Below are 13,279 nucleotides of genomic sequence, written 5' to 3'. Positions count from 1 at the left end.
CACACACATCTTGGCGCTCATTACACTGCCCATGCCGCTGATGCACGTCTCCCAATCCTCTAAGGATAGCCCAGATGGTTTCCGCCGCCGCGTAGAGTTCCCGAAATACTGATGGTTCAACAGATGGTGAGTGTGGAAACAGTACCGTGAGCTCCGGTTTGTGGAAACATTCGTTGTCCTTCTTCTATCCCTCGTAGTCCTTAAGGCCCCAGAGCTTCACAGGAGCCAAACAGACCCGATGATGTCAGTCCTCCAACGGCGAGTCTTGGCATTCTAGCGGTGCTCCTTGTTACTGTCAGTGTAGAAGGCCCTCTCCTTCAGGCTGAAGTTAATGGGTCAGTAAGCAGTCCCTCACCTACCCGGAATAGACAACCAAAAAAAAAAAACAGAGTATCAGGAACTTTAGCCCCATTCTTGTGACAATAGAAAAGGATTGCAAAACCAGTAAGCTGTCTGGAAAGGGGACAATCAACTCGCAAGAGTTCATCTTCAATCCTTAGCAAACCAGTTCAGCAGACCACTATCACTGCTGCTAGTTACTGTACTCTGTTACAATTTATACTGACAACCAGCTGGCTCCGTTTCAGCTGGTATTTTAAACAATAATATTGCCAACCTGAAGAGCTCACAAAAAGCTCTTTCCCTGCTTTAGCCGTCTCTCTCTTTCTCTCTCATTGTAACTGTGCATAAGTTTGTGGTATTAATTTAATAACCCTGGTAAGCCCAGATATGTTAAAACCTCATAGCAACTTGATTTTAGCTACAAGGCTCCCCCTTCCGAAGAAGACTTGCCCTCATGTCAGAGGCTCAGTCCCCTAATGGTTTGTGTGCCTCTCCCCAGTGAAATTGAGATATTCTTTCCAGTCTTTAGGGCGTTGTCTCTTTATTTATGGCCTCTGGGACTTCAGGCCCATGCTGCACTGAGGGACCGGTTGCCCCTCTCCCAAAATTTTCATCAGCCCTGTGCTGTTCCATTGTACTGCTGAGGCTGACTCTTCTACACATTGGTCATCTACAGAGAAACTCTCAAAGTTGGCAGAAGCTGAAGTTTCCCAACAAATTGCTTCAGCAGAATCAATAGAATCAGTACTTTCCATGCCTGTAAGTAATGGAGCAACTGTCCCTTTTGGTTCCAAACCATCCCCAAGTGGCATTGAATAGCTGTGTTCCAGAGGTGCCACACATGGTTTGCTACTCTCATCCTCTCTCTCCAGTTGATGCTCCCTGGATGACTGATTGGGCCTGTCCGGAGATGTGCGGACCTCTGCATTCAAGTATCCAGGAAGTTCTTTCTCAGCTGGGACCCTCCTCTCAAACTGTCTGGGGAACCACTCTGACTCAAAGTAAGGCTTCAAACAATCATGATGAATGGGAGAAGTTTCTTGTCCATTAGGGTCCAGGAGTGTGTATACATGGCCATTAGTGGTGCAATCGACAATCTCATTTCTTATTCGATTATCATATGGCATTTATCAATGATAAGTGAAGCATTGACATTTTATTTTTCAAAATAAACAACATTTTTTTTTAACAGCATATCTAATATTTTAAACACTGCTGTGTATAACAGTTAACAAAATGCACAACTTACATTCAAATTAGAACACTTCCGATTATAAAAAAAGAAATATAAAGCACTTGAGTTTTTAACAACTGAAAAGAATATGCGTGCGTCTGCATAAGATGTCCCTTTAACATTGTAATAATAATAATAATAAAAAAATACGATATTTAAACAGAAGTCATTTCTTTCTGAACTATGGTTGTTCATTATGTTAACATTTTATTTCCAAAGCAAAACATATACTATAGTTGGTTTTGTTGGTACAGTACTATATTTTCAACAGAAGCAGTGTTTTAATTCAGAACAATATGATTCTGAAAATATCACTTGCCAAAAGAGATGACATGTGGACTGTAATATAGTACATACTTTTAAATCCAGTACATGTTGTAGCAGTATGGAAAATTATCCATTAACAACTCAACAGCAAAATGAAATCTAAATGTTACCCATGCACAGAACTGCGTAAAACGTAAAAGGCAATGGAATTTAGCAAAGGAGTAAAAAAAAGACAAAGACAGTATTCAAAATTACAGAATATAGTGATTGATAAGGCTCTAATGTCACAGTTCACTTGCAAATGAAAATGAACAAAAACAACTAAAGATCAACAACTAAATGCATCACAGTATCTAAAACTGTTTAATGATGAACTGTTACAGTACCACAGCTTATCTTGTTCGCTTTGTTTTTGTATTTTTATCATGTGAAATTGGAGAAAGAGCTTTGTAACTGCACAATAAAGACAGACTGATCTGGCATGCAAAAAAAATAATAAAATAAAATGCGGGCTGTGACAGATAATCAAATATATTATAATATTGAAGAGATGGGATTTTTTATCAGAAAACTGGCGACAGAGCCGGAAATCGCGTGTGACAGGTAAGTGCGTTAATTTGTTAAGTACAGTGGTTTGCAGAAGTATTCACCCCCTACCAATAATGTCACATTTTGTTGAATTACAAATAACACCATATAACAATTTTTTTTTTTGGTTCCTGGGTAGTAAGTGATATTTCCTAATTGCTTATGCCTCAAAAGTATAGAAAATGGCTATTATTCCCCACAAACTTTGCTTTTGTGACCAGGACAGTGATATTTTGAAATGTACCTATTTTCCAGAACATTCCAGATAGATTCAGTGCTGAGTAAACTTGGAGTAACTTCTAGAACTTTCTAGAACTTTCCAGTAATATAAATAGTAGTATAAATACAGGGGCCTTAAGCCCACCAGTTCAGTTTAGTTCCAGCTGCCTAAGTGGATACATATCTGCATTTTTCTGAGATGGCATCAAGAGGCTGCAATGGTAGCATTCCTGATGGGTCTCCAAGGCGGTTTTACCAAGTTTCCCTGCTATCTTTGCCTTTGGGACAGCAGGGACACCAAGGCGTGCTACCACAGGCGGGACTGGCCACAGCGGACCGAGTTCTCTGTGGGGAGGAACAACGTCAAGTGGGAGCCACTGGTTAACCCCCGAAAGGTGCTGATGCCACCACTGCACATCAAATTGGGCCTTATGAAACAATTTGTCAGAGCTCTAGATAAGGAGTCGGCAGCCTTCAAGTACCTTCAAGACTTCTTCCCTAAGCTGTCTGAGGCAAAGGTCAAAGCCGGTGTCTTCGTCGGACCACAGATAAAGAAGATCCTGGAGTGCAATGAATGCCCCAAGAAGCTCACTAGTAAGGAGAAAGCGGCTTGGAACAGCTTTGTCGCAGTGGTTCGGGGCTTCCTGGGCAATCAAAAGGCCGAAAACTATGTGGAGCTGGTTGAGACTCTGGTGAAGAACTATGGCACAATGGGCTGTAGGATGTCCCTCAAAGTCCATATCCTTGATGCTCATCTTGATAAATTCAAGGAGAACATGGGAGCGTACTCGGAGGAGCAAGGCGAGCACTTCCACCAGGATATACTGGACTTTGAACACCACTACCAAGGACAGTATAACGAGAACATGATAGGAGACTACATTTGGGGGCTGATTCGTGAAAGTGATTTAGAGTATAATCGTAAATCTCGAAAAACTACTCACTTCTAAATCTTTTGTTGTCATTTTTGTATTACTTTAGTATAAATACATGTTAATTTGGATTCATATGTTGTTTTTTTCTGACTTTATGTGAACAAAAAGACACAAATGTGTCCATTTTCTCACTGGAAATAGGTAAATTTCAAAATATCACTGTCTTGGTCACAAAAGCAAAGTTTGTGGGGAATAATAGCCATTTTCTATACTTTTGGGACAAAAATTGTGTTACATAGTGTAATGTGTGCATAGTTTTTCAAACAAACTTTTTTTTTTATTCAAAGCTGTAGTGGTTAAACTGAAAACTGTTATGAGGAGGAGGTTAAATGTCAGCAAAACTTGCAAAGAAAATGTACAAAATGAAATTTGCATAAGTATTCAGCCCCTTAAGTCAATACTTAGTAGAAGCATCTTTTGCAGCAATTACTGCTATGAGTCTTTTTGGATCGGTCTTTACTAGCTTTGTACAGTAGTATGGTGAAATTTTTGCTCATTCTTCACAGAAAAATTGCTCCAGTTCTGATAAGTTTGTTGGGGACTGTCAATGGACTGCAATCTTCAAGAATCGCCATAAATGTTCAATTTTATTCAAGTAAGGACTTTGACTGGACCACTCAAGAACATTAATTATCTTCTTCTTCAACCACTCCAGTGTGGCTTTGGCTTTGTGCATCGGGTCATTGTCCTGCTGAAATGTGAATTTCCTCCCCAGTTTGAGTCTTGGCTGACTCACAGATTTTCCTCAAGGATTCGCCTGTACTTTACACCATCCATTCTCCCCTCTGTCTTGACAAGTTTCCCAGTCCCTGCTGAAGAGAAGCATCCCCATAACCATGCTTGACAGTTTGGATGGTGTTGACTGGGGGATGTGCAGTGTTGGGCTTGCATCAGACGTAACGTGAAATTTAGACTGAAAAGCTCAATGTTTGTCTCGTCTGACCACAAAACCTTTTTTTACATGTCTGCAGCATCAACATGCTTTTTTGCAAACTCCATACATTCGTTAAGATGAGGCTTTTTGAGTAATGGCTTCTTTCTTGCCACCCATCTATACAGGACAGCTTTGTGTAGGGATCAGCTTATTGTTGATGTGTGAACACTGACTCCCATCTCAGACACAGAACTTTACAGATCTCTCAAGGTCATTGTTGGCTTCAGCGTGACATCACAAAGCAATTTCCTGCTTCCCTGGCTGCTCAGTTTGGGAGGGTGACCTGATCTGGGTAGTGTCTGGGTGGTATGATGCATCTTCCACTTCTTTATCATGGACTTCACTGTGCTGAGAGGGATAATCAGCACCTTTGAAATTTTCTTTTCTTTCTAGATGATAGACTTCCTTCTAACCCTGTGAATGAATTGTCTGGCCATCCAGTCCAGGGCACTCTGTTTCCTTTACACAGAGCCCTCACAGGTCGGGAGAGAGATTAATAACCTAGAATCATTTTGTCTCTGGCACAGTGCCCAATGATGGAAAAGTTTGGTGATCAAGGCAGTAATCAGCAGCCTCTTCTGTGAGGTGGAGTCACTGCAAGCAGTTTTTTACATTCTGATTGTTTTTGGGGACTCCAGTTACTCTCCTGGAGTGAATATGGATATGGACTGGTGATTCCTCAGTGCCATATTGGGTTTTTTCTCCCACAACCTTGTCCAGGACATCTACTGTACAAACCAGTGGTTTGATAACATGTCCACAATCTGGAAGTAACAGAAGGGATCAAACTGAATTGACAAGCTACACGTCTTTGTTTATCCCAGATTCCAGCAATAAAACAGCTCTGGCAGTCTGGACTTGAGACAAAAAATATGTGTTTGCCACCACCTGGCATCATTAGAAGCCATGATTCCCAAACCAGTGACAACCAACAGTGTTGTCACTTGAGCAGCTTCTCGACTAACGATCAAATCTGAACTCTAAATGTGGGTACCTGCTTCTTACAAAAGGTAGAATCGCTTCCAGGTGAATGCCTTAACAATGTTTTTGACTGTATGTTCATGGTGTTTTTCTCCCTTTATTTAATGTTTGCTCCTTTCATTTTTTTCATAAGAAGTATATTTCTACAAATATTCCTTTAGAAATCTATTAATATCTTCAGTTTCAGGTCTTATATAAATATATAGATATTAATATACAAAATGTGTTGACCATAGAATTCTAAAGAAATGTCTACCATAGACATCTAGAAGTAAGTATTTATTTAATTAGCTATAAACCCATCAAGTAGTGTCACTGGTTCATCATGGAAGGTATCTAGTGATTATTAAAGTACTGAAAAAGTGGCAATGGAACCCATTTCATAAAACCAAATTATAAGTTTTAACTTTATAAGTCACCACTGGAGCATCGGCAGCTTAATATTAGATTTGCACATTGCCACAAGATGGCAGCATAGTTCTAAACTCAGTCCTTCTTTTCCACGTTTATCTTAAGGCAGGGGTTTTCTAACTACTTCTAGTACTATAGTTTAAAAATGATCATAGAGTGAATTTCCACTCTAATATTACTAGGGTGGGGGATGCAGGCGCCTGTCAATTCTACATAAAGAACTCTGCTCTGGGCACTCTGTGCTGCTCATGAACTTTGCAGTTTTCATGTAATCATATAACTAAATAATAATAATAATAATAATCTTTATTTTTATATAGCACCTTTCATAGTGGACCACCATCACAAAGCGCTTTACAAGATATGAGAGTAGGGTGTGTGAACTATGCATCAGCTGCAGAGTCACTTACAACAACGTCTCACCCGAAAGATGGAGCACAAGGAGGTTAAGTGACTTGCTAAGGGTCACACAATGAGTCAGTGGCTGAGCTGGGATTTGAAACTCTTGGGTGTTTGATATAGTACTACAGCCATGGCCAAAGCTTTTGCATCACCCTATAGAGTTAACTGATTTTGCTTCATAAAGTCGAATGAAACCTGTTGAACAATGTTACATTAACATATTGAATTACATACCGTTATGTAGCTTTGCAGTTAAAATTGAAAAATGTGACTTTTCCAAAATCTAACATGAAATACTGTAGTACTTTTGCAATAGCATTATGTTTCTTTGATTACATAAGGTTAAATAAATGATCTAAATTATGTTCATATAGGATTTTTTTAGGTGATGCAAAACTTTTGGCCATAGCTGTACCTTCAGATTTTCCTGTGGATTGTTTCTCAAGTCAAATATTTATCAATTTCTTACCTGCAAAAGAAAAATGAAGACATAAAACACAAAAGAGTCTACAGAAAGTGCAAAGCCACGGAAACTTATGCTGATTCACTTCAGATCATTTTTATAGAATGTAACTAAAGTATCTTTTTTTCATTTAAGAAATATTGTTAAACTCAGACGTACTCTTTTGCTGCAGGATGCTGACAGACAGATGCATGATTTTATAACATCTAGGATTGATTATTACAATGCTCTTTTTTCTGGTATTTCAAGTTGCGTTTTATCTCGATTGCAGCGTGTGCAAAATGATGCTGCCAGAGTTTTAACTTACACAAAATATGAACACATGACCCCTGTGTTAGCAGCCTTACATTGGCTTCCTGTACAGTTTAGGATTGATTTTAAAGCCCTGCTTTTAACTTAAGAAGGCAGGTGGCAGAGCATTCAGCTTTAGAGCACCAATGCTGTTCAATGATCTGCCACGATTTGTAAGGGAGGCACCATCTCTTGCTGCTTTTAAATTAAGACTGAAACATATGTATTTTGAAGGAACCCATTTTATACTACTTATTATTTTTTATACTACTTTTTATCACTGTTTTTAAAAGTAGTAGTTAGAATTACCTTGTTAACTACTTCGCTGTATGTAATTTAAAGGGATATTTTATCATCCTATCTTTTTGCTATTTCTCTAAATTGTTTTATGTGTTACTGATTTTTGTTGTTTTTATCTGTAAAGCACTTTGAGGCGATTTATCACGAAAGGCACTATATAACACATCAAGATTGATTGATTGATTAATTAATTAGTAAAAAGTGTAGTCAGTTATGCTGAGATGGGAAGTAAATGGTAATGTGATAAAGATTTGCAGTACAGACTATTTTGGATTCTTTATAATAACTTTGCAGAATAGAAAGCTAATATGTATGTTTGCAAAGAGATTTTGATTCTGTGCATTCAAAGACTTGTAATTCAGAGTTTTAAGCATTATTGTTTGGTATTCTGTCCTAACAGAATTTTGGCAGTCCCAGACTGCTGTGATATGAATTATATATTAAATAAATGGGGGGACATTAATTTGTTAATCAGATTATTTTACCTTTTATTGCAACTGTGAATACAAAGAAAATTGTAATTATTATGTGAAAAGGTAGCGTTATGACCAAGGCTGGTAAATGGCTGCAGTTTAAGTGTTAATGTGCATTTTTATTAATACAAAGAACAAACAAAAGATTTAAACAAACACAAATCAAATCTGCACACAAGCTGTGCTATCATGGTGCATCGAGTGAGAGTACAACGTACTGCTTTTAGCCTTTCCCCTAAACTAACTCTCCAACTAGCCCAAACCCTAACCCTAACCTTAAACTAACTCGCCAACTAACCCTAACCCTAATCCCGCTCCTCTTTTATACCATGTGGCTGAGGCTTGATTGGCCATCAATGAATCGATCAAGACCCAGCCACATTTTGCACATGGATTTAGTAGGAATGAAATTTTAACCCCATCCCTGCCAAACTTAAATTCAAAATATTTAAACGTTATTTAACCAAACAAAAACACTCTATTTACATATGCAGGGCCCCAGCCCTGCTGCTGGGTATACGAGTTGAAACCTCCAGACAGGGGGTACAAGGGGTACAATTTTAAAAAAAGGCTGAAAACCACTGTCTTAAGGTATGGGTAAGGACTCTTAAAGGTATCTTTAAAACCACGTTCTCTCCCTATCCTTGTCATTGCTTAATTAAGTCTAATCAGGGTTCCTCTAAAGGTAAAACTCTATAGAGCAATCTTCTCCTTCATGTTGGTCTACAGATGAGTCGCTTAGTGCTGGAAGTGTTCCTTTTAGAGAAAATCACCAGGATTTGGAAAAGCTGTTCAATGTGATAAAGTTCAGTTTACACTAAAATATGATTCCTGGAAGAACCTACATCAGGTGTCTCCAACCCTGGTCCTTGAGAGATACTAGGTCTGCTGGTTTTCATTTCAACCAATCACTCAGTTACTTAACTGAACCAGTTATTGGCTTAATTAGTCAAGATTAACAGGTGTACCAGATCTTTAGCCACTGACGATGTAAAGACACCAATAAAACCTACTGGCTCTCCAGGACCAGGTTTGGAGACCCCTGATCTACATTTTTGCATACAGTAGTTTAGTGTGTACACTGCTTCATCGGAAATTATACATTGTTGCTTTACCATTTTGTTTACATCTCCTAATGTAAGTCGTTCCTTGTGTAATAATAAAATAGTATCTCTAAAAGAATATTGCTGCTGCTAGTGCATATCCTACTCATATGGTATTCCGTATAAGTAGCAGCAGTGTGGCAGGTGCATGAAAAAGGTGTATATGATTTGAAGTCAATTTTAAATTTTGTAAAGAATATAAAAGCAATGAAAATTGTTATTATAAATAACTCTGTGATAAATACTCCTTCAGTAATGTCCTCAAAGCCTTCTTGTGTGAAATTATTGAATTGTCCCAACAGACCAGCACCCCATAAAACACAATCCTTCCTTGGTTGCAGCTAACAAAATAATTCCATAAGTCTTACATGTCATGGACTTGTAGAGATGTGTTGTACAAAACATGTATGTTTATATGAAACATACTCTCTGGTACACTAGGTTAAGAAAGTTCTCAGTTAATATTGTATACTGACAGGAAGTCTGTTACTGCTTCACCTGTAGTAATCTCAGCAGTGCCTTCTGGGCCAAAGTATACTACTGACTGAAAGTATGTCAGATAAGAGGGAAACAGCACGTTGGCTAATGACAGGGAAAAAAAAAAATCATGAAAGGGTGGGGACAATTGTTTACCCTCCAGGTGAAATGACCAAGGAACACTACTTAAAGCATGGCTTGCAAACAGAGATTTCTTCAACCTAGTGTAGTACCAGATATATTAAAATGAAATGTTTTGGTTTTTTGTTCAAAACTGCACATCTGAGACCAGAATAACGAGTGGAAGTGTACAACAGTTGGGTTTTTATCAAATTATTTTATTAAATACAAATACTTTGACAGGTATGTAAGTGCAGAATTGTTTTCTGCAAACCTTTCTTTGGCTGGGTTTAATGGCGATGTGTTTATCGTCAGAATTGCTAACTAAAATTCCAACATAATTGAGACACGGCATTAATTTGTTTCCTGCGCTTACATGATTGTCTTGGAACCTAAAAACAGAAAGCGGAACCGATCATCGCAGATGTTATGCAACTCAGGAAAATTAATAGCGAACAAGAGATTTTTGTAGCAAGTTTGAGTTACAACAAAGACACAGCTGGATACTGTTTCAACAGAAGGTGTATTTGTTCACATCCATTCAAATCATAAAAAAAAACAAGAACAAATAAATGCTTATATTTCCACCATAGGCTTATAATGACTATTTCTGAAACAGCATTTGGCATATTGTTTATTATTGTTGTAGTACCTGACAATGGTCAAGAATTGGACAACATAACTTGCTTACTATGTTACAGTGTAAACCTCAGGGCTTGGAGTCATTGCTGGTTTGAATTGCCTGTTCCTTGGTCAAGACTTTTCCTGGTGGTCTTAAATAATAATAGCCAGTAGTCAACAGTCAGCCTTACAGAATAAAGGGACAGTGAGCTGTATTTAGTGAGGATTCTGTACCAGGACAAATACACACACACTGAAATGAGAAGTCAAAAGCTAATTTCAAGATAATGTACTTTGTAGACCATGACTAAGAAAAGTTCAAAGTGTAATATAAAAGGAGATAATCCTGTGCATAATATAAATTTGTTTTTCTTTAGGTATGCTAAAGTCAGGGAGAATACAATTGCTTCCTTTAAAAGTGCTGCAAGTCAGGTAAGTATCTACTGTAGATTTGTGTGGGGAATATATATATAGTAATTATATATATATATATATATATATATATATATATATATATATATATATTAATAATATATATATATATATATTAATATATATAAATTGCTTTTCCACACACACTGAACATTTAACTACAGATCCTTATCCTTACACAACCTATCACCCAGAGAGATATCCTTTCGTACCGATAGTTTTTTTCATATTCTCCTCAATAGCAATTGCAGATGTTTCCCATCCCTATTAGTCAACAGTCAACATGTTTTTTTTTTTTTTTAAAGGAAACAGTGGATTCTCTCAAGTTACACAGTACCTGGTAGTTAACAAATTGCACCATTCAAAGTCAGTGTGTCCCTCAGCAATATTCTACTTAACACTAATATAATCCTTTGGTGTCTGTCTGCATTCTTCCATAGTTGCTTATTTGTGTCAGTTTACTTACATTTTACAAAAGGTGGTTTATACTGTAAGGACTCAAGGCTCCTTTCCTGAAATATCAGGAATGGCACTATTGGAACAAAATTATCAAGAGGCCGAGGGGGAAAAAACAAAAACGAAACAGAAGCCAGCCACAACATTACCAGCAATGTGAACAAAACAGATTTGAAACATATATTGCACACTGATGCTTACATGGTAGTACACTGGTTCAAACTGTTATGATATAACAAATTCAAATGTTACCACTGTTGTACACTTCTACAATTTTCACATTCTACTGTAGCTTCCCTGGTTTGACTATTGCCTTAGAAAAGTTTACTGTAGTATAAAAATAGCAGTGTAATAAAGCTCACATAATAAAGCCTAGGTAAGCATCGTAAAACCTGCTATGCATAATTCATAGTACAGCAATGGGAAAAACATTGGAAAACTGCTCAAATACTGTGAAAATTTATCACAGTTCACTTTTGCTGGTTCTGTACTAATTGTCCATTGGTACAGAACCATTCATTGTCTGTAGGGCCACTATGCTTCCAATGAATGCAGTTTGGAAGGGTGCGTCTGCTACTATTTGCAGTTATAGGAGGGTATGTCTTTAAGCATTATAGGCATAGCTGTATAGTGCAAGAAGCAAAACATACATTTTAAAATGGAATTTACTTTTTTTCCCCCCAAAGCATTTTTATTCTGTGTAAACACATTTAAAACAGGATAAATCACCATTAGCAAGATGATATAATCTTACTGTTTCGTTTTACCTTCAAACAAAGCAAATTAAATATAAACACAACTCTGGAATGTGTGTTCAAAACTTGTCATTCAAACGATGACTGCCGCAAGAATCTAGTAAACACTCCAGTTTATGAGTACCTCTCTAGTTCAATAAAATACAATTTTCACTCAGTTTTCCTATATTTTCTATTTAAAATGTGTAAATAAAACTGATAACACAATTATTATGGAAAAAATAGAAAAAATAAACTACACAGCATTAAAGCATCTTATAATTGCCACTTCAAGAAACCAATAGTATAGTCTTATAGAACTGTGCAACTCTTACTGTAGTGTATAGTGGATCTAGAACAATAGGAATCCTTTACTTTTTTTTATCGATTCACTGTCATATGAAAAAAAACAAAAACAACACAATGAAGCATCCTCTGACATATATGTACCATATACTACTGTTACAGTTTTAAAAGGAAATCCGTGTTTTAACTACTTCTTGCATCATATTTTGTTGGCTCCCTGATTACTGTTTTGTCTACTGAGCAGGACTTTGGATCTGTCACAGGTTGTAGTCAGTGCACAGGTGGCTAGAACAGTTTAATATTAACCACTTGTGGATAACATTTTCTACTTCTGCCATCCAGCTAAGTATGTGCTAATAATATGGCCCACATTGCTTGAATAAATACAATTACATTACAGTTGCATAAACCCTTTAGCCAGAGGAGAAAGTCTGCCAGTACTCCATCCACTTCCTCAGCCCACTAGCGTTCTCTTAGAAAGCAGTCTCGTCACAGAAACTAAACAATCATTAAAATTAACTAATAATAGTGGATAATCTATTTACCTTAGCTCTTGGCAGCAAAAAACATGAAGCTTTGGTGCCAATCAGGTGTATTTTACACAGGGGAATGCAGGGAACATGTCCCTCTCACTTTTTCAATGATGGGGAAAATGTCCCCCTCACATTGCAGGAATACTAAAACTTTTATTTCACAATAATCTATCGGTATAAATCACTAGTCAGTATAGAAGTTAATGGGAAGAAAAATGTGATCGGATCCAGGATCACTGGAACCGGATCATGAGATGGTGTCTTACTACGAGGATCTGGATCTGGATCAGGCTCCACTGACCCATAATGCTGATCTGATCCTGGAGCTGTACACAACTTAACTGGCCAATGAGAAGCATACAAACGTGACACATAGTTTAAAGGCCCCCAGCTGACAAATTTGTATACAGCCTGAGCTCACAGTAACGTTTGAGAAAAATGCCAAACTATGCACTCCATTGCTCCATCCAAAACACAGGAAAATGGTTTAAATTTGTAATTCACTATAGCTCCTTATCAAGTGCAAGTTCATAGTATTTTTTGTTTTATTAGTAGTAATTAGTTAAAACGTGACTGGACTGATAACCTGCCTGGAATGGTGACTGCTAAATAAAGCTTTGTTTTGTGTAAGTCAAGTGCAGTTCTTTTAATTGATAG

This window comes from Polyodon spathula, chromosome 6, assembly GCF_017654505.1.
Source record: "Polyodon spathula isolate WHYD16114869_AA chromosome 6, ASM1765450v1, whole genome shotgun sequence".
NCBI lineage: Eukaryota > Metazoa > Chordata > Actinopteri > Acipenseriformes > Polyodontidae > Polyodon > Polyodon spathula.
This window is presented reverse-complemented; position numbering follows the sequence as displayed.